Source organism: Typopeltis vanoorti, chromosome 17 (assembly GCF_054136105.1).
Source record: "Typopeltis vanoorti isolate ZY-2024b chromosome 17, IOZ_Tvanoo_1.0, whole genome shotgun sequence".
Lineage (NCBI taxonomy): Eukaryota > Metazoa > Arthropoda > Arachnida > Uropygi > Thelyphonidae > Typopeltis > Typopeltis vanoorti.
Window position 1 is genome coordinate 9,964,159 of NC_143565.1, and position 23,786 is coordinate 9,987,944.

Sequence of the window (23,786 nt, forward strand, 5' to 3'; positions counted from 1 at the left end):
CGGCTAGCAGGTGTAGCATGGAATGAGGAGTTAGCTGGAAAAGAGATCAATGCAGCTTGGGGGATTTTCAAAAAATATTTAGTGGATGCAATGTCTAAATGTATACCACGGGTGAGAAGGTTAAATAAGTTAGGTGTGAGATGGATGAATAAAGAGATTAAGCATGCAATACAGAGAAAAAGGGCATTGTGGAGGCAGCATAAGAGAAGTGGAAGTAACCAATTTCATGAGTTCTACAAAGACCAGGCAAGGAGAGTGACTTGGTTGGTGAGAGTAACTAAAGAGAGGTATGAACAGCAGTTAGCTAATGAAGCTAAAAAGAATCCTAGGGAGTTCTTTCGATATGTAGCCAGCAAAAGAAAGAATGATTATGGAAGGATGACATTGATTGGAGGAAATAGTATAAAGACAGCTGTTGCAGAATGTGTGGTGGAGATACTTAATGAGCAGTTCATAAAGATCTTTCAATCTTGTGAATGTGACTTCATGGAGAGATTAAGAGCAGTTGATGATGGGGAGGAGAGACTGACTGTAAGTGAGCAAGAGGTGTTTGGGGAGTTGAGTAAACTAGATGTAAATAAGGCTGTGGGACTTGATAATATATCACCGCGTATTCTGAAGGAATGTGCCAGAGAGTTGACACCTGCCTTGACATATTTTTTTAATACGAGTCTTGCACTTGGTCAAGTCCCTAAAGAGTGGAAGGAGGGCAAGATTGTGCCACTTCATAAAGGAGGTGATCGAACTCAAGCATCAAACTATAGGCCTATCTGTGTGTCAGGTGCTGTGGTTAAGTTGTTGGAGAAGCTTGTGAGAACTAGGATCCAGAGTTGGGTTGACAACAATGGTATAATCTTTGATGGACAGCATGGATTTGCTAAAGGGAGGTCGTGTTTTAGTAATCTACTTACTTATTACAATAAAGTGACTGCTTCCTTGGACAGAGGAGAAGGATACACAGTAATATACTTGGATTTTGCAAAAGCTTTTGATAGAGTACCTCATGATAAGTTGACAGTCAAACTAGAGCAGATGGGGTTGGATATTAGATTAGTGCATTGGATTGGAGACTGGCTATCTGATAGGTATCAACAAGTTGTGTATGGGGGTGCAATATCCAGGAAAAGGAAAGTCACTAGTGGAGTGCCTCAGGGATCTGTTTTAGGGCCATTACTATTTAACTTGTATATTAATGATATTGGCAAAGATTTGGATGGAGATATTCAGTTGTTTGCAGATGATGCAAAGTTGGGACGAACCATAAAGAGTAGTGAAGATGTTGTGGCCTTGCAAGAAGACTTGAATAAATTGAGTGATTGGGCAAGCAAATGGGGATGTGAGTTCAATGTTGCAAAATGTAAGGTTTTAAAATTTGGAAAACAAAGATGGGATGCAGAATTTATGCTTGGTGAGAATATATTGTTGGAAGTAGAGGAAATAAGAGATCTGGGAGTGATAGTGGATAAGGATCTAAAATTTAGGGGACACATCGCCAAAATTGTGAAGACAACACAAAGACTTCTGGGAATGATGAGGAGGACACTGACGTGTAGAAGTAGGGAGATTCTTGTTCCATTGTATAAGGCTTTGATTAGGCCACACATGGACTATTGTGCCCAGATTTGGTCACCTGGTTTTCAGAAGGATGAAGAGATGTTGGAAAGGGTCCAAAGGCGACTGACTAAGGTAGTCTCTGACCTCTGGAATGTCGAGTATGAGGAAAGATTGAAAAGATGTAATTTGCAGAGTCTAGTGAAGAGAAGGAAGAGGGGAGATATGATAGAGACCTACAAGTTGGTAAGGGGTTGTTATAGGATCAATGGTGGAGAAGTTCTACAGAGAATAGTGGGAGATCAGGGGAGAACCAGAGGTCATACCTGGAAACTGTATAAAGAGGGTGTGAGTAGGGGAGTGAGAGGCAGGTTTTTTTCGTGCAGAGTTGTGAATGATTGGAATGCCTTGCCTGAGAGTGTGGTGTCTGCAGGGAGTTTGAATGTGTTTAAGACCCGGTATGATGAGATGTGTGTGAGATAAAAGGACCTCCTAGATGAGTCTTTGACTCCATGAGGTCTTGTTTAATAATAATAATAATAATAATAATTGGCCATTAGCCAATCAGTCAGTTAGGTCAAAAATAATCCAAGGGAATTTTTCTGCTATGTGGCAAGCAAGAGGAAAAATAATTATGACAGGTGGACACTAGTGAATGGTTATGATAGCAGAGTGACTATTGCAAATGATATAGAATTATTTAATGAACACTTCAGTCAGGGGCGTGCCAGTAGTGTCCTGCGCCTGTGTGCAAAACTGTAGTTCGTGCCCCTATACCCCTCTCCACCAATAAAAAATCACTTTATAAAAACGTATCGGTGAGTAAAAATGAAATATACTGATTATAAGTTTATTGAACAAAAAAGCAGAAATTAAAAAAAAAAATGTATAAAAAATAATAAACATACAAGAAGGGTACAATAACAACAAAAAATAATTTGAAAAAAATAAAGTAAATAAATAATAGTAACTTACAAGTATATAAAATAGGAACATATTAAACATTATTGGGTAAAGAAATAGTTAAATAAATTATTCAAATTAAGTGGATATTGAATACCACATTATTTCTTAGCTGAATAAAAAACTCTTCTTCTTCCTAACATGAAATTTAGGCCATGTGGCCTGTTCTGGTTTCATGCCATCTCTTTCTTGGTCTTCCGATTCTTCTTTTTCCACTTATTTTGTATCTGTATAATATTTTTGGTAGTCTGCTGTTGTCCATTCGATTTAAATGTTCTAGCCATTTTTGTTTATACTGTCTTATGTAGTAATTAATTGGTTTTATTTTCAGGGATTGTAAGATTTCTTCATTTGTTTTGTGGTCCCACTTGGTATATCCAGCTGTTTTTCTGAGGAACTTCGTTTCTGCTGTTTGAATTTGTTTTTCATCTTTCCTTTTCATGGTCCATGTTTCGCTTCCGTATAGTAGAGTTGGTTTTGACAAGACATTATATAGTCTGATTCTAGTGTGTTTTTGTACCAGGGATGGCTTAAATATATTATTTATTATGCCATTTGCTTTGACAAAGTTTGATATTTTAGTGTCTATGTCTTTTTCTTCTTCGTATGATAGATCACATCCCAAGTATCTGAAAATGTTTACTTGTTCTAGTATTTTATTATCTATCACTATTTTACTTCTTATTGGGTTTTCTCCTTTGAATGCCATTATTTTTGTTTTTTCTTTGGATATTGTCATATTATATTGCTTTGAGATATCATTTAATGATTTTAATGATCTGTAAGTCATCTTCTGATGTAGCTAATACTGTTTGATCATCTGCAGATAGTAGTGTATCTATCTTCATTTGCGGGGTCATTTGTATACCAAATGGGTTATGCTGTTTCCAGATTGTTAATATTTCATTTATATATATATTGAAAAGCAGAGGTGAGAGGGTACATCCTTGTCGTACTCCTCGTGATATATCTTTCCATTCTGAGGTGTGTTCTAATTTAACTGCTATTTTATTTCCTGTATATATTTCTTGAATAAAAAAACTCAAAGATAGAAAATCTAAGAGTTTCATGCCGAATATAAAAACTGTAGAGCAGGGGTGTCAAACTGGTGGGCCGCATGCAACTCTCAAAGCAATTTCTTGCAGCCCACGACGCCTCAAAGAAAAAAAAAAGGATGGTTGCTTTTTATAATAAAACAGAAATACCATATTTACTCAAATATAACTCGCCCTCGTGTATCACTTGCACCCATGATTTTACTTTACGAAAAAATAAATTTAAAAGTTTTGCATATACATTGCACACGGAAATAAAGTTTAACCGCTTTCAAGTTGGGGCGATAACTCGCTCCCTGTGGTAAACAACATGCCCTCCACTACCACTATATTGCAGATGTAAGGAAAACAAGTAGTTTTATTGTACCACTGAATAAAGTACAGAGACATTTGGTGTCTGTGTAATATATTTCTCAATGTGTAATATATTTCTTTAGTGCAATTAGAGACAACTGGGATAAACAGGGCACTAACTAATGAATCGCATTTCTCCTCCCACGTTAACCATGCTGTTTAGACTCAAGGAAAGCCATATGTTGCACCGGCAAACAAGTATCTAACTAAAAACTATTGTTTTCAGTTAGATGTGTGTGTGAGTGTGCCCACTAACTCAAACGCAAAGCAACAATAAAATTATTTTCGGTTTAATTTAGTTTAAATGATATCTATTGTAAATATTAATAAAAAAATATTCAGCTAACGCCTTTTATTCCCGTAATATAACTATAATAAAAATATTCTTTATTTTTTTTTAAAGTTGTCATTATACTATTATTTTATGTCTTGTAATAACTTAGAATAAATAAAATTTTTGTTATTACTTTTCCAATTTATTTATACTCATTCTTTCACTTCCCTTCGATTCTAATTAGTGAAGTTTTCTTAATTTAAAATTTTTCGTGGCCCACTTGAGATAAACTTTTATAGCGAATGGCCAGCCGTACCAATTGAGTTTGATACGCCTGCTATAGAGGTTCGGTGAGTCCAAGCATAAGCCAACAGGTAGTGCAAGTTGGGGAAACTCGTAGTAAAGGTGGAGCAAGCTCCAATCACTGACCTTAGTATTTTCCCATAATGTAAAACACATCTCCTAGGGAATGGGTGTTTAATCCGTCGATCGCGGACCGATTTTTGGTCGATCTCTTGTGTATTCCTCCTTACAAATTTAATTAAAACTGAAAACATAATATTTTATTTATCATTATTTTCTATTATTTTTAATTTGCTTTAGGTGTATTGCTATTGTTTATTTATTTTTCACTAAAATTGTCAAATCAGTTATTTTCTTATAAGTCCGGGTAAATGAATTAATTTGGATCAGTGGAGGTCAAACAGCGTGCCGAGTGAATACGATTATAAGATTATATAAAGTGTAAAAATTCAATTGTAGCTTAAATATTCCAAAGCACATTACATCGATTTTTTACTTAGGTTAAGTCCCATGTGAATATTGTAAAAAAATAAACTTTGTCTCAGTATAGTTTGTATTAGATGTTTTTGTAAATAACTCTTTTGAAGCTAACTGTATATACTGCTTTAATAAGAATATGTTAGAGTGTTAAAAACAAAGGCAATGTTTTTGTCGCCGAAGCTGTACATGGCAGCATTAGAAAGATTGTTATTGAAACTTGTATGTATGAGAAAGGCTTGCAGGCTCTAAGTGTAAACATCTCTGAAGTCAGTCAGAAAGAGTTCAAACAACTTTCCGATGGCCTGCAACTTACAATCAAAAGAAAGCAGAGGAGAACAAAAAGGCATGCCGAACTTGAAACGTAAGAAGACTCATACCGATTCTTTGGGGGTTGCCAAACTTCATGCGAGGTCTCAGAGGAAGCCTAATAAAAAGGGGGACTGAAGCAAGCAGAAGGGGTCCTGGTTCCAGAATTGCTGTCAGAGAGGAGGCTACCCAGTCCAGAGTCGCCGTCAGAGAGACTGCCTGGATCCATGTTGCTTGAGAGAGGAGTAGTTTCCCGCTTCCAGAAAGGAGCTTCTTGGTTCGAGAGGTCGCTAGAGAGAGACTACCTCTAGGCTGCAGAGGTTTCAAATTGCCGAAAGGAAGAGTTCCAATTGCCGGAGAAAAGTTTCCAGGCCAGGTTAATGTCAGACATTCACCAGTGTGTTGCATTTTCATTACAATTTGATGAATCAAACGACTTCACTGATATTGCTCAGTTAATGGTATATTTATTTGCATGGTATTTCAAGATTATTCAAGTAAAGAAGAACTTTTGAAAATTATGTCATTATTGGGAAGGACTAGGGGAGAAAACATTTTTTCAGCATTTCATGAATTTGTAAAACAACACAAACCTCCGCTTTTTAAACTTGCATCTATTACAACTAATGGTGCTCCTGCAATGATAGGTAATAAATCAGGCTTCATTTCATTATGTAAAAACAATGACAAATATCCAGATTTTTTTAACATACCACTGTATTATTCACCAACAAGTACTGTGTAGTAAAAGTTTAAACACAAAAGATGGTTTGGATATTACATTTAATATTGTAAATTCTGTTCGAGGAAAAGCCCTGCAACGGCAGTTATTTAAATGATGATAGGGAACTTCTGTTGTACAATAATGTTCGCTGGCTTAGCAGAAGTCAATTTTTAGAAAGATTTCTTATATTAATTAACGATATAAAAAAATTTCTTGATGAAAAAGGAGATTTTATCCACGATTGAGTGATAAAAGATGGTTGTTACACTTATCATTTTTAGTAGATTTCTATTATTATTTCTATTATTTCTATTAGTAGATACGAAATTAAGCAATTTAAATTTAGTTACAAAGTAGAGATAAACATTTAATCGACATATTGAGTTCAATAAAAACTTTCACAAAAAAAAAATTACTTTTATTAAAGAAAAATATAAATGAACGTAAATTTAGACATCTCCCATATTTATTCAAATTTTTTGAAAATCAAGAAATGCTTCGCTATGATTTAAAAGAATTTATTTGTGAAATAGAATTAGTTGAGGAAGAAATAAATTCAAGATTTAAAGATTTTAATAAAACTGAAATGATTGTATCTTTTATCAATAATCCATTTCAAGAAAACTTGAACATCACAGAAATTTCAAATAAAATTAGTGGGCTGTTTGATATAAACCAACTGAAGTAGAACTTGAGATAATAAACATTCAGAATGGTTTACGTTTAAAATCAATAAACAATGAAGTCATTTGGAAGTATGAACATGAAAAATTCCCATTATTAATTGATATTGCGCGAAAAATTCTATATCGTATTTCAGATCAATATACTTGTCAGAATCTGCTTTTTCAAATATGACCGTCATAAAAAATCAATTAAGAAACCAAATTACAAATGATCATTTGGATGATTGTCTGCAATTGGCCACTTCTTCATATCAACTTGACTATGAAAATACTGCGAGGTCCAAACAATGCCAAATTTCACATTAACTTTTTTTTTTTTTTTTTTAATCAACCAGCATTTCCTGTAACTTGTGAGTTTGTAATCAATCTATTGTTTTTTCTAACTTTAGTTTTCCAAAATAGATAAATATTTTATTCCAATATACTGTATTTTTTTTTTGTTGTTGTTGTATTAAAATAATTAAGTGATAAATAAATTTTTAAATACACAAATAAAGTTTTTAGTTGTGTATTTTTTTTGGTTGTTTATTTGTGCGTAATCAAATATCAGGTTGGGGGAACGTGATCTATATAAGAGAGTAGATTGCCAAATAACTTTTTATAGAAAAGTTGCTCACGTAGTAAAAAAGGTTGAACACCACTGTCCTAGAGGATGTATGCTGTTATACATTATGAGAGGAAGACACTACCCAGACCGGTTTTGACCTTTACTGAGGTCTCATCAGTGAGTAGGTAGACCCAGATGTAAATACTAAGGTTGCAGTGATGAAGTTACTCTCTTACAATGAGTTGCCAAGAGGCAACTCATATAGTACGAGAGTACATATCCCCTAGGAGATATGTTTTACATTATGGAAAAATACTAAAGACAGTGATTGGAGCTTGCTCATTTTTACTACGAGTTGCCCCAACTTGCACTACCTGTTGGCTTATGCTTGGACTCGCCGAACCTCTATAGTTTCTATATTCGGTATGAAACTCTTAGATAGATTTTCTATCTTTGAGTTTCTTATTCGGCTAAGAAATAATGTGGTATTCAATATCCACTTAATTTGAATACTTTTGCATTGCCGAAGTGAAGCCTTTTGGCTCTTATCTCAGTAGTTAAATATTTAAACAGAAAGAAAAATCACTTATTGAATTGAACTTTTCTAGTTTTCATTAATGAAAATTCTCGAATAATATCATGTATATCAAGTTGACCCAAAATAACTGATTCTATTGATATAATGGCAAGATTTGAAAGGCTCTCTTGTACCATTGTGGAGCACAAGTAGTTTTTAATAATTTTATGTTTAGAAAAGGACAGTTCCGTAGATGCTACAGATACCGGTAATGACAAAAGAATCCGAAGAGCAATTGTAGAGTTTGGATAAACTGTGATTAAGTCGTTTGAATAAATATACTGAATTATCTGATATATATCGTTTTTAAAATTAGAAATAAATGGTTAACAGTGTAAAATTTCTTCGCATAAATCGTCTGTGCCAATCTCTGAATGATTCTCGTGTGTTAATTTGTCATAACTTTTTACAACAGGATAATAAATATTCTTTATTTTGTGAAGTACTTAACAAATTCATATGTTCTTTTAATAAAGTAAATCTTTCCTGCAAAGATTGTAATGTTTGATCTATTATGATAATTATGCAGAGAAAAATAATAATTTTTTTTTTCTCTGCATAATTAATTCATAACTTTAAATGAAATTTTATTTGAAATTTTTATTTCAAATAGTGTGTTGTCTTTTTACATTGCCTTAGTGGTCTACTACTACAAAATACAAATTCTACATTAAATTTTGCTGCAATTAATTTTGAGCTTTCTACAATTTCTTTGAAAGTTTCATCAGAACTATAATAATTTAAAAATTTATTGAGATCATTCAATGCATCTAAAGCAAGTTGGAGATTCATAGATGAAGACTGTAGTATTTTACTGACAAAATTCACTTTATTTAAAATATCATACCAAATCTTTGGTGCCTTTACTATCCTAGCGCCTGTGTGCATTGCACACATCGCACATATGGCCGGCGTGCCCCTGACTTCAGTATATATCATACGTGTGAATTGCTGCTGTGAAACATGTGGAAGGGAGACAAGATTAGGATAATTAAAGGCAAGCGAATCAGAGGTGTATCAAGTGTTGCTTGATACACCTCTGTATCAATGGATGACATATCACATATTTTTAAAGAAGACTTGCCTTTGTTCTAGAACAAAAGATTCTAATTGAAGACCAGTCTGTATATCTGCAGTTGTGAGCAAAGTGTTGGAGAAATTGGGTTAGCAATAGAATACAGGATTGGGTTTAATGGACATAAGATTTTGTATAATGGTCTGCATTGTTTTGTGAAGAGTAGGCCTTGGTTTGGCAATCTTACATTTTATGATAAGGTGACAAATGCAGTGGATAGGGAGATTCTTATACAGTGATTTTCTTGGCTTTGCAAAGGAATTTTGATAGATTACCACATTGTATAAGTTGCAGAAGATGGGAGATAAATAAATTGGTTAGATGGATTGAAGACTGGCTTTCTGAAAGATACCAGCAAGTTGTGTGTATATGATGGAGCAGTGTCTCAAAAAGTAAGGAAGTCAGTGGCATGTCTTAAAGTTCTGTTCTTGGGCTCCTACTGTTTAACTTATTTTTTAATGATATTTCACATGGATGGACCAGGGATCTTAAAATGCTTGCTGATGATGCAAAGTTAAGTAGAATTATCAGGAGTGTTGATGATATTAATTCTCTACAGGAAGATCTGAATAGACTTTTAGACTGGAGAGATGAATGGGATTATAGTTTTAATATTAATAAATGAAAGGTGTTACACTTTGGTGTACAGAGATGATGCTAAATACTGTATTGGTGGAGCTATACTTCAGGAAGTGGATGAGATTTGGCATCTTGAGATGATGGTAGACAGCTTACTAAGGTTCCAAGGGCACACTGAAAGTGTTGCAGAGATTGCACATCATATTACTGCTATGATAAAAGGTATACAATGACATGTAGGAATAAGATGGTGGTGGTGCCTCTATATAAGGCCAACAGTCCAACTACACATGGACTGCTGTGCTCAAATTTGGTCACCTAGTTTTCATTGTGATGTGGAAACATTAGAGAGGGTGCAAAGATAAATGACCAAAGTGTTATCAGGACTCTGGACTGTTGGTTATGCAGAGCAGTTGAGGGAATGTGGATTACAGAGTTTGGTGATTAGGGGGAAAAAGAGGAGATATGATAGATTCGAGTTAGTTAAGGAATTCCACCAGATTAATACAGATGGAATTATAAAAAGAATGGATGTTAAGAACAAAAGGCCATTCCTGGAAGTATAAAGATATGATGAAAGGTGTGAGGAGCAGATTTTTTATGTGGAGTTATTGGTGAGTGAAATGTATCCCAAATGCACTGTGAAGCAGTTCATTATAATAGACATGTTGCTTGTTGAGTGAGCTTCCTGAAATGTAATAATAATTTAATTTTACATTCTTTTAAGGTCTTAAGATCATGTTCACTATCCAATCAGCTGCAAATGAAGAAGGATGAGAAAGTTGCACCAGAAATCTTTGAGGGGTACAGCAGTTCCAAACACTGTGTGCTAAGATTTTATGCATGTTAAGATGTTTCAACTTCTAAGCACTCAGACTACTGAAAGAATATTTTTTATAAAAAAAATCCTTTTTCAGTAGTCTGAAAAAGAATTTTATCATAATTTATCATAATAAATTTATACATGCAGTATAAATTTATTATGATCCATCCCAAGTCTCTTACTTTGGTTTAAACATCACAACTCAAAAACACATTTTCTATGTACATAAACATACAAAGGACATTTCGAACCATTTAACTATACAGCTCTTCCCACAATTCCAAAATGATTTGTGATTATATAATATAAAATTTATTGTACTGCAGAAAAGTGAAGAACTCAAAATCTTTCTGCCCAATATAGTCCATACCAGTCTGTTAACAAAGGGTGTAACATTTCAAATGTTGTTTTCAAGCTATTGAAATAACTTCGCAAAAGGAAGTATCATTTCCTTTTCCTGCAGGGCTTGATCTTATCATACAATTATTGTTTGCTGCTAGACTTCAATAATTCTGTTTATGCAATATGCTTATTAAAACACTCAAATTCATCTAATTTGAAGATTTCTTTAATTTAGATAAATTTGAACTTTTTCCTAAATAAAGCATTAAAATGATATCAATATGACATAATTCATTTCAATTTTTTTTAGAAAAAAAGTATTATAATACTATTTTGAGGACCTTTATGTTACAAAAACATATTTACAATTGATGTTCGTTATCATAAAAAGGCTTTAATTACAACTTATTCATTTTTTAATATAAGAGATACCTGTTTCATAAAGCTCTAACAGCTAAAGTTCTGACTCCATTACAAGGATAAAAAAAAAGATTCTAGATTATTCCACTTCAAATTTATGATATGACAATTTTGATACGGCTTGGAGTTTTCCAAAGCCTATTCCCCCCCCCTTTTTTTTTTTTGAGTTACACATACAGGATGTCTACCTACATCAAGTAATCTTTATTACTACTTTATGTGTTAATTGTTCAAACATCTGAAATGGTCTTCTCCCTACTAGAGGACATAATTGAAGTATTCACCAAACAATTCATAAGGGTTTCATCCTCATCAGTATGAGTCATGAGAAGCTCAAGTGTAAAGAAGTAGGAGAGGATGACTTAATTGTGAATGAGCAGGAGGTATACAATGAGTTAAATAAGTTTGATGTCAAGATTTCATGACATGTCACTGCTTGTCTTAAAGGAATGTTCAATCAGTCTTATAACGGCACAGGTTCCAAGAGTGGAAAGAAGATAAAACTGTTCTGCTGCAAACATGGTGACAGGAGGACTTGAAACTTTAAAGTTTCAAGTCCTCCTGTTAAATTCAGGGGCCACATTGCACAAGTTATGAAGTTGTCACATCAGATAATGGCAATGATGCAGAGGAACCTTGGCGTGCAGGAATAAAGAAGTTATGATTCCACTGTATAAAGTCAGATCAAGGCCAAATACAACGGAATATGCATTATTGTGCACAGATTTGGTCACCTGGTTTTCATGGTGATAAGGATATGTTAGGAAGGATCCAGAGAACATTCACAAAGCCTTTGGAGTGTGGAGCATAAAAAAATATTGAGGGAATGTAATTTGCAAAGCCTCATGAATAGCAAGAGTAGGGGGGGGGGGGAAATGATTGAAACATAAGTTGGTCAAGAGTTGTTACCAGGTTAAATGGAAGAAATTTTTCATAGAATGGGAGAAAGGGTTGAACAAGAGGCCATCCCTGGAAACTGCATAAGGAGGGTGTGTGCAAAAGAGTGGTGAGGGGCAGGTTCTTTGTATGGGAGTGGTTGGTGAGTGTGTTGTGAATGCAGACACACTGAACGAGTTTAAAGCATGGTTTGATTAGCTTTGTACATAACAGTATGTGTACCTCCTACAATGAATAACTCTATGAATGTCTGGCATTAATAATGATTCTAATGTTCTCACATTTGAGTGTCCCAATATACTTACTGCAGAATTCATGGCGATTTTAACACTGAATATCCTCTCAAAAAAAAGTAAATAAAGAAACTCGATCAGAAAAAGGAAAGGTAGGAGTTCATTGCAAGTTAGAAAGTGCTACTTCACTAATATTAATCTTAGCAATACAGTTGTTGTAGGAACAACAATAGTAATACTGTTGTTCCTACTTGTTTTATTGTACTGCTGAAATTTCAAAGGGGAATTTACATATATTCAGCGTTTAAACCAATATTAACTAAGAAGCTGCTTTTAAATTGCAAATAATCTACAAACTTCAATAATTCAAGAAAATGTATAAGTTATCATTTTCTCATTTAATTTTTTACTTTAAATAGGTATAAAAGTCATGAAATAACTGGTGGAAATCAGTTAATACAATCCATAGCATTTTACAAAAGATGCTCTGTTCATTGGCTCAAATGTGCCAAAATTGTGGGGGACCTTTAAGCAACCTAAACTATATTTTAAATCTGCTCAAAAATGGTTGCATGATGTTATCAGTAGAGGAATCTGCAAATAAAATGAAAATGTACAATACGAGAGGACACTGGCCACTCAGTCCATTAGGAATCCAGTGGAGTTTTGATACATTGAATTGGCATTACAACTCCCATGCCCATTCACTAAGTCGATTCAAGTCTTCTTGTAAGATCAGAACATCTGCTCTACAAGGAATCTTTCCTTGTGTGTGTGTAGTCATGAGACAGCAAGATAAAGATGGATACCATTAGGATCAAATGAAAGAGAGAGAGTGTGTGTGTGTGAGCGAGCAAGCGAGACAATATTTTAAAAAAATTAATTATATAATACTTTATAAAATTCCACCTCTACTTGCTACCTAAGGTGTATTCAGTCCCATACAACTGTTTGTTATTCTACTTAAGACAAATGGGTAAATTTATTTTCTTCATGCCTCTCTGAACATCAATCCTACATTGCTTCCAAGCAGGGCCGGTCTGAGAATATCTGATATCCCTAAGCAAAGAAAATTTAGGCGCCCCTATACATTGTCTCTCTATATATATTTTGTCATACTTGTTAGTCACAACCACTGATTGTTAGTTTGAGAGATACCCTGGAACCGTCCCTACTCATCTTGGGACAGAAGATGAGTAGGGATGGTAGTGCCAGAAGGAGGAAAAATCTCTGCACTTGAGGTTAAGTATACAAAGAGCAGGAGAGTGGAAGAAATAGAGAGAGGCAAAAATAATGCGGATCATCAGCGAGCACCAGGGCAGATTGACTTATTTCAGTTTCTTATTATTAATCAAGGTTTTACTAATTTTTTTCGAAATTTGTAATTTTTCCCCGAACTATGTAGCAAAATCTGGCACCCCGAAGTCTAGCGCCCCTAGGTGATTGTCTAGGTTTGCCTAATGATAAAACCGGCCCTGCTTCCAAGATATACAACAAATCCAGTCTAGTAGAAAATGGGACTATTGATACTATTAATATTAGCCAGAGTATCCTCTGGAATAACACAAATTAGTACACAATGTTCCCATAAATACAAACACGTCTTTAAAGAAAGTGTCCAAATGCTACATCTGCCTTTATAGTGCAATTTTGGAAGAACAATGGCACGTTGCACCCTTCCAATGGAAAAGGCCTAAGTTTGATTCTTGTTGTGATGGGAAGAATCTTAATGTTTTTTTGTTTTTTTTTCAGTTGAAGGTGAGTTAGCTCTCATATGGAGATAGCAGAGCTTTTTCCTCCCAGAAACTCAGGTTTTTCATCATGCTTTCTGACAAATCAGCCTTCAGAACACACAATTTATAAACAAAAAAATATAGTGGTGATGGTGGGCAGTAGATGGCGTTGGTGTAGATGATGATAGCGGCAGTTCAGTAGTTGGTGGATTAAGTGGTGGACATAGAGAGTTGTAGAGTAAGTGCCTTCACTTGAGTCTTTGGACTCAAGTACATTAGTACTCAATACATTAGTCTTAGTTAATTAAAATTTTCAACTGCTGCTTATGTGCAACTATGTCAATGAATAACACATGATTATCCTTCAAAACAATATCTTTAGAGTGGTGAAGGATAAGGTCCATTTCAACATTGTATTGACACTGACCATTGCCAATGCATTCTGCTCTCCAATACAAAAAAAAAAGGGGGGGGGATGCCTCATATCCTTACAAAAGCTTCCAAGGATACATCGCAATCATATTATTTCTGCCTTCTGAATGACATTCTCTTAATCTATCCTTACTATTAACACTGCACAGTTCAAAGATAATCTTTGCCTCAGTATCCTCTCTTCCAGATATATTATTATTACCCAAGACCAAGATAATTTTTGCCTCAGTATCCTCTCATCCAGATATATTATTATTATTATTACCCAAGACCAAGATAATCTTTTCCTCAGTATCCTCTCATCCAGATATATTATTATTATTACCCAAGACCCCATGGAGTCAAAAACTCATCTAGGAGGTCCTTTTATCATACACACACAACTCATCATACCGTGCTTTAAACACACTCAAATTCTCTGCAGACACCACACTCTCAGGCAAGGCATCCCGATCATTCACAACTCTGCATGAAAAAACTTCTCACTCCCTACTCACACCCTCTTTATACAGTTTCCAAGGATGACCTCTGGTTCTCCCCTGATCTTCCACTATTTTCTGTAGAACCTCTCCAGCATTGATCCTATAACAACCCCTTAATAACTTGTAGGTATCTATCATATCTCCCCTCTTCCTCCTGTCCACCACACTCTGCAAGTTGATTCTTCTCAATCTTTCCTCATGCTGGACATTCCAGACGTTAGAAACTACCTTAGTCACCTCTGGACCCTTTCCAACATCTCTTTATCCATCTGGAAACCAGGTGACCAAATCTGGGCACAATAGTCCATGTGTGGCCTAATCAAAGCCTTATATAATGGAACAAGTATCTCCCTACTTCTACAAGTCAGTGTCCTGTGCATCATTCTCAGAAGCCTTTGTTTGTCTTCACAATTTTGGCTATGTATCCCCTAAATTTCAGATCCTTTTCCACTATTTACCCCAGATCTCTTATTTCCTCAACCTCTGACAATATATCCTCACCAAGCATAAATTCTGCAACCGATTTTTGTTTTCCAAATTAAGAGTCTCTCTTCCCCATGATCAACTGCTCTCAATCTCTCCATGAAGTCACATTCACAAGACTGAAAGACCTTTATGAACTGCTCATTAAGTATCTCCACAACACCCTTCTGCAACAGCTGTCTTTATACCATTTTCTTCAATCAATGTCATCCTTCCATAATCATTCTTTCTTTTGCTGGCTACATATCGAAAGAACTCCTTAGGATTCTTTTTAGCTTCATTAGCTAACTGCTGTTTATACCTCTCTTTAGCTACCCTCACCAACTAAGTCACCCACCTTGCGTGGTCTTTGTAGTCCGAATTGATATTTCCACTACTCTTATGCTGCCTCCATAATGCCCTTTTTCTCTGTATCACATGCTTAATCTCTTTATTCATCTATTTTACACCTACCTTATTTAATCTTCTCACCCTTGGAATACATTTAGACATTTCATCTACTAGATAGTTTTTAAAAATCCCCAAGCTGCTTTGATCTCTTTTCCAGCTAACTCCTCATTCCATGCTACACCTGCAAACTGCCTCCTGAGCTCTTCATAATCACCCCCCCCCCCCTTGTAGTTCCACATATATCCTTTTCTTACAGAGGTCCTCACACTGCTGGCAACCACCCAGGTAATCACCTCGTGGTCACTCTCACCAATTGGTGGGTGATTTGACACTTCATTTATAATTACATCCTCTGATGAGATGATCAAATCGAATACCCTCAATCCTCATGTGTCCTCTGTTATATATTGTCTGAGGTAGTTATCCCTCAAAAACTCAAGAAACTCATTTTCTTTACTTCCAGTTGCTATCTCATCCTTCAGTCTATATTGCCATAATTAAAATCGCCCAGAATGATCACTCTTTTCTTATTTGCTTGCTAATTTGATTATACATTTCATAGTCCCTACATCCACATTTCCTGGTCTATAAGAACATCCAATCAAGTATTTCATCCCATTTACCTTTATCTCACACCATACTGCCTCAAAACCACTGGCTCCATGACTAGGATTGTCACTTATCCAACTTTTAGATAGAATTGACTTGCCTTTTACAAATCTGTTCCAAATCCCACTTTACATAAAATGTAAGGTAAAAGCATAATTATAGAAGAACTAATGAAATGAAGATGGTAAAAGCAGAAGAAAGTTTGATAACTGAGCAATTACTCTGTAAGGGTATATCTCCAAGTGGACATAATGCAATAACTGAGTAGATGGAGGAATGATGCAAGAACAGGTACATGAACTGGAGGTGTTTAGGATATCATAAAATCTCAATGTGAATATAGCCATTAGATCAGATATGGGATATCAGAAAATTACAAGAAAGTAATAGAGAACTGGCAATGTCCCTAACTAGGTCATTTAACTCTCAAGTACTGATAAGGTACCAAGCTAGTAAGAAGAGGGCAAGAGAGCCATCACATAAAGGAGGCTCCATAACAGATATAACACATGTTACAGACCAGTCAGTATTTAATGAGGGTAGCTAAGATATTGAAAAAGGTAGTTAAGGTCAGAATTCAGAAATGGGTGGACTCATTTCTGAATTGATATGATAACGCATTGATTGTGGAAGAATGACATTGTGAGATAAAAATGGGAATAGAGTGACTGATGCAGAGGAATTAGTGGAGTTGTTCAATGAGCACTTTATTGGAGTATTTCATCCTGGAGAAGAAGGTTTTAATAATATAGGGGTAGAGCAGGTTTAGAGATGCAAGAGGAGAGTATGTTCCAAATACAAATACTCTAGATGTCAGTAAAGCAGTGGGACTGGATAGTATTTCACCACAGGTTTTGAGAGAATGTGCTAAAGAACTCCTTTAACCTGGCTTTTCAATGAAAGTCTGGCTACAGGAAAGGTACCGAAGGAATGGAAGGAAGTTAAGATAATGCCATTACATAAGGGTGGCAGCAGACTGGAAGTGTCTAATTATAGGCCAGTTTGTGTGTCATCAGTAGTTAAGGTCTTGAAGAAATTAGTAAGGGGACTATACAGCATTGGACAGATGAGGGTAATATTATCTGTGAGATTCAACATGGATTTGTTAAGGGGCACTCTTGCTTTAGTAATATGATTGCCTTTTATAATAAAGTGATAAGAGCAGTTGATAAGGGAAAGGCATATACTGCCATTTTTTTTGAGTTTTGCAAAGGCATTTGACAGGGTGCCACATGATATGCTGATATTTAAGTTACAGCACATGGGTTTAGATGTTGGGTTAGTGAACTGGATTCAGAATTGGATGTCTGATAGGTATCAGACTGTTATGTATGGTGGGGCAATATCAAGGAAGCAGACAGGGCTCAGTACTGGGACCTGAATTGTTTAACCTTTATATCAATGACATTGTCAATGATAGCAAGGGGATATTCAGTTGTTTGCAGATGATGTGAAGCTCGGAAGGGTTATTGTACTAGTACAGATGTGGCGGCCATGCAAGAGGATTTGAATAAACTAGACAGACTGGCAAATGAATGGGGATGTCGGTTTAATGCAACAAAATGTAAAGTCTTGAAGTTTGGGATATTATTATTACGTGATACCGCCAAGGAGTCCAACGACTCATCGAGGGAGGGCACCTACTCTACAGCTGCCTCCACCAACTACAACAAACCGCAAATACACTAACGCCATCTATCGCACATCACCACCATTAGTATTTTCACAGACAATCACAAACATCCATGCCTACAGTGGGATTCAAACACACAGCATTTTGGCTGGAGAGTGGATACGCTAACCACTCGGCAAACCAGGTCAAGATACATCAATGGGAGACTGCATACTCAATTGGAGGAGCTGTACTGGAGGAAGTACGGGAGACAAGAGATCTGGGGGTGATGATTGATAGAAAACTGAAATTTAGGGGGCATATTGCAAAGGTGGTGAAGGTAACCCAGAGCATTGTTGCAATACTGAGAAGGATGCTGACCTATAGAGATAGAAGAGTTATCATTCTATTGTACAAGACCCCGATTAGATCACACTTAGACTACCGTTCTCAAATTTGGTCCACAATATTTGAAGGGGGTAAATTAACTGTGGAATGGGTGCAGAGGCAGATAACAAAGACGGTTTCAGGACTGTACATTGTTAATTATGAGGATCAGCTGAGGGTATGTGGAGTGCAGAGTTTGGTGGATAGGAGAGGTGATATGATCAAGACTTTTAAATTGTTGAGAGGCAGTTACAGGGTGTACACTGGGGGAGTCCTGTGTACACCCTGTAACTGCCTCTCAGGGTGTACACTGGGGGAGTCCTTTCGCTTGGCGGAACAGTGGGAAGGAGTGATGAAAAGGGGGACATCCCTGGAAAGTACAAAAGGAAGCTGTGAGCAAGAGGATGAGGAGTGGTTTCTTTGCATGGAGGATGGTGGAACTGTGGAATGCATTGCCTGACAGAGTGGTGAGAGCAAGAACGGTCAATGAGTTCAAGGAGTGGTATGATAGATTGTTTCCTAGGAAGGACCTCCCACGGCGAGTCTCTTCACTCCATGGAGACCTGAATAATAATAATAACTCTAGGTGTGCTTTTTTTTATTATTATTATAGTGGTGAATGAGCAAAATGAGTTGCCAGAGGAGTGAGTACTTTGTCAGTGAATGTGTTATTATCCTGGATATCCATAGAGTCATAGGACTCACTGTAGGAGACCCATTTTAGATAACACAAAGTATCATACCACTCCTTAAACTCATTCACCATCTGAACATTCACCACTCTTATGAGGCAATAAATTCCATGGTCCAACTACCCTCATAATCAAATTCACAAGCAGGGATGGCCTTTTGTTCTTGTTCCTTCCCCTTGTTCTACTATATGAACCCCTTCCCATGTCAATACTATAAAAACCTCTCAACAGTTTAAACATCACAATCATGTACCCCTTTGACTTCTATCTATCAAGCTTTGTAGTTTGCATGTCCTCAGTCTATCCTCACAACTAAGAGTTCTAATATGATTTTGATTATCTGTACTCTCTCCAGAGTTAATTTATCCTCTTCAAATCATAGCAACCAGATCTTAGCACAATAGTCCAGATGGAACTGATCAGGGCTTTATACAATGGAATCGCCACTCTTATCTCTACTGGTCAAAGTCCATCTCAATATAGCAGCAATCCTCTGGATTGCTTTTACCAATTTTGCAATATGTGTTCCTTTGAAATTTTTAACAACAATCATCCCAAGATCTCTTGCCTCATCCAGCTCCTCTAGTAGAGCTCCATCAGAGTATGCAGCCTTCTATCTGTGGATCCCAAATTTCAGCACCCAACACTTAGCTGTGTTGAAGTGACATCCCATTCATTTGCCTACTTTTCCAGCTTATTCAACAAATCCTCTTGAAGAACCCAAATATCAGCACTATTACTAATAACCCTCCCAAGCTTCAACATCATCTGCAAATAGCTGAAAATCTCCCTCCAACTTAGTGCAAATATCATGGGCATAAAGGTTGGCAAAGGTCTTGGTATTGATTCCTGTGGATTCCCACTTGCGAGCTTCCTCTTTCTTGATACAGCTCCATATCTATCAGACAGCCAATTTCCAATCCACTTAACTAATCTGATATCTAACTCCATTTGTTTCAATTTAAATATCAGCTTATCAATGCAATATCCTATCAAATGCATTTGCAAAAAAAAAAAAAAAAAAAAAAAAAAAAAAAAAAAAAAAAAAAAAAAATGCAAGACATATTTTTCCCTTGTCAACTGCTCATCATTTTGTTTTAAAAAGCAAGCAAACTACTGAAATAACCTGCAATAACAAATCCATGCTGACTCTCATGGATAACATTACTTTCCTCTGCCCAATTTTGTATATGATACCTTACTAATTTCTACAAAACATTAACCACAAAAGAAATAGAAACTGATCTACAGTTCGATGCCTGCATTCTACCACCATCTTGTGCAATGGTACTATCCTACCCTCCTTCCACCCACTGGGAACTTTCCCATTAGCAAAGTACATTCTCTCAAAGCATGCAGTGAAATCTTATCCAGTCACACTGCTTTCTCCTCCAGAGTATTAGTATTTGAAACACATTCTCCTCATGCATTTTAAGCCTTCATTCCTTCTATTCCTCGAGGAATAAAACCTGCTTCTTCAGGGTGAAATGACCCAATAAACTGATCATTAAACACCTCTGCTATTTCATCTGTGCTAGTCACCTTACTTCCTTTTTCATCTAATAGGAATTTCATTCACAATCATTTCTTCTCCAACTCAGCACATGATAAAAGAATTTCTTGGACTGTAAAACTAATCTCTCCTCAAATTCCATGTGTCTTCTTTACTATATATAGTAGTCATTTTCCTGGTCTGAGTCATATTCCTCATACAACTGCTCCCCACCTCCCTTTATACTTTATCCACATCTGCAGTTCACGTTTGCTTTCATTAGTCATCCATTTCACATATATCCAAGTCATATTTTTTTACATCAAATCATTTTATCTTTTTGACCTGCTATTTGTCATTGCTGTTGATATATATTTCTTCGCTAACCCCCACAGACTGCTGACATCTCTCCCTTGCAATTCTTCTATCCATGGAACTGTCCTAAGCCGATTCTAAGATTATTTTAGTTCCCTTCCTGTAATTCCACACAAACTCCTTTCTCCTTGAACTTCTATCTATTCAACCAAGTCAAGGCATGCATAGTCACTCATGCCAATAGGGACAAGATTGACATCTCAGTCACCATAAGCTCCTCCGATGCATGGACCAAATCTAAAACTCTTGATCCTTGTGCTCCTACTACATGTTGCCAGAGACATATCCCTCAAGAATTCCAGAAATTCCATTCCCTTACAATTGAATGCTGCTGCTTCACTCAATTTATACTGCTAAAGTTACAATGATCACTTGATTTGCACTTACACTGATCTGAATAAACATTTCATGCTCATCACCCTATGTGTTTCCTGGACTATAGCAACATCCCACTAAATATCTCCTGCCCACCTCTACCTCACACGATAAGCTTTTAAAACCATGAGTGCCATTTTCTTCCATATTATCAACTCCGAGAGGACTCAACTCACTTATAAGTAACACTTCACCACCCTGTTACAATTACAGTATCAAATCTCCTAGCCTAGCCTGAGTGATGTAGACTAGTATATCTTAATGATGCAGGCTGGGAGATCAGTTCTCTCTAATCAATCACTACATGTCAGGGTGGATAGCTTCCTCTCTTCAGAGCTCTCCACCAACAGGAATGATATGCTCTTTTCTATCACCTACACTTGCTCCTCCTCCTCCTGCTAGCTTGCTTAAACAGCTACCTCACAATTGCTTCGCCTGTCTTTTCTATAGTAATGTGTTACTGAACTGGCTGCTGTTTTTTTCTACGAGTAATGAGATTTCTACTGAACTACCATTTTATTACTTTATATTTGGATTACTTTATATCTGGAGTCTTTCCACAACTAAAATTTGGCTACAGCACATCGGCTTAGAACCTCTGATATTAGACAAAATTAGAAATTTTTAAACAGATTATTATTATTAGCCACCTCCAGGGCATTGAGGTAGGGCACCTACTCAACCTCACCAACTGTTATTATCTACACCAACGCCATCTACCGTCCACCACCACTACTATATGCCCATGGAAGGATTCAAACCTGCATCCTTTTGGCTGGAGAACAGATGTTCTAACCACTCAACCAACCAGGCCAGCAGATAGAAGGCCTTGTGTTGGCAGTTCATGTTTAGTTTATTTGACGGTTTTAATTTACAACATGTTCTTGTTGTGTTGTGAATTAAAATCGTTAAATATATAAGCTCTTAATTTTCCATTAGCATGCCAAAATATAATAAATAACATTTATAATAAAGTGAATCATTAGAAATTTGCAAAAAATTGTATTTAAATTTGTTCTTCAATTATTTTGCAATAAAATTACGCATATAAGAAAAAAAAAAAAGTGGGATATTCAGAAATGCTGTCTGCTACCTTCGAAGTACATATAGCCTGTATTAATTTAATACTTATTTGCCACAGCTAACAATCGGCCGCAATTCAAACATAAATGCTTCCTCTAATAACTTCAAAATTTTCCCCTTTTTTAATTTTTATTTTTAAATGCTACAAATTTTATGATCACTAGTTTCCTCCACAAAACACATTAAATTATTGTCATCTGAGAGTTTAATAAAACTATTTACTGTGCGCGCGCAAATAATGTACAGTTCTCCAAGCATCGCTATGGGTTCCAATCCCGCCTTTGACATATTATTATTATGTGACACCACCAGGGAGTACAGACTCATCGAGGGATGGTGTGCCAACAGCATCGAACGATTGAGCGCCTTCCAACTATTAATCGCGCTCAAACTTGCTTAACTTTTTTCGTGAGCCATTGCAGAGGCTCTACCAATTGACTAGCCTTTGCTGGCGTGAAACCATCACCAACGAGCTAATAGGGGACTTTTTCTGAGAATTGACTGTGGATGTTTGGAATCATGGCAAAGGTAGCTAAGCATAAAATCTATTCGCTGCGCGTTTTCTTCTGGCTTTGAAGTAACTTGGGGGAAAAAAAAAGTTCCACCTTTGATCTCTACACTAGTTTCCAGAATAATTAAATATAATAACAGAAAGTAGGATAAAATCTCCTTAGTCAACCCATAGTATGTATTGAATGCTTTACAGGTTTGCAATCTTTCCTGGAGGGAAGTCACAAAAAAAAAAGTCGATAATACGCAGCATTTTACTCTTTTAGTTTACTCCTTTAAGTTTTAGCTTTTAGTTTACTCCTTTAAGTTTTAGTGATGTTAATGGTGAAGCTCTTGAGTACATGACACTAACCTCCTATCGTAAGGTACCTTGCAACAGTACGCAACGTGTGGCCATATGGCAGAATAAATGATGATCCTAAGCAATATATGCTTATAATTTTAAACATCTCTATTAACATTTTTTTTTTAAATTCATCTACTTACGCCATCGTGAAGACTTAATGCGACTGCACCTTACGGTGCTCGCTTCCCTAACTACTACTGATCCATCGGTATTCCTATCCGATAGTGTGGATGATACAAGTACGCACTTCTAGACATGAGGAAAAATGCGGAAGTAGAACGTTATGCTACAGTTATAGTGTGCCACCGTTCTCATTTTGACTTAATAAACATCCGCGTGAGTAGTATAATTCGCTATGAAATCAAACCAAACAAAACTAACTCTGTTAAAAGAGCCAAACAAATACACATAAATATATGAAAATATCGCAAATGTTTAGATTTGCTGTTTTTTCGAAACGCTAAACATTTTAATATTATTGTTAATAGTTTTAGCCTAATCACTGCGGAGGAAGGTTTTGCAAAGTAACTCTCAGTATATACAAACATAGTAAAATTATATACGAACATAGTAATCGCAGAAAGGGAAAGAAGAAA

At 36.0% G+C, this 23,786-nt stretch overlaps 1 protein-coding gene across 1 annotated transcript in view; it reads right to left on the minus strand.

The window, feature by feature from the left end:
- Positions 1–23,456, minus strand: part of LOC150097138 (uncharacterized) — a 49,176-nt gene extending 25,720 nt beyond the window's left edge. The window contains exon 1 of the mRNA XM_090407224.1: positions 23,331–23,456. The gene's annotated coding sequence lies outside the window, so the exon portion shown is untranslated. The remainder of the gene's footprint in view (positions 1–23,330) is intronic.
- Between the last annotated feature and the right edge of the window lie 330 nt (positions 23,457–23,786).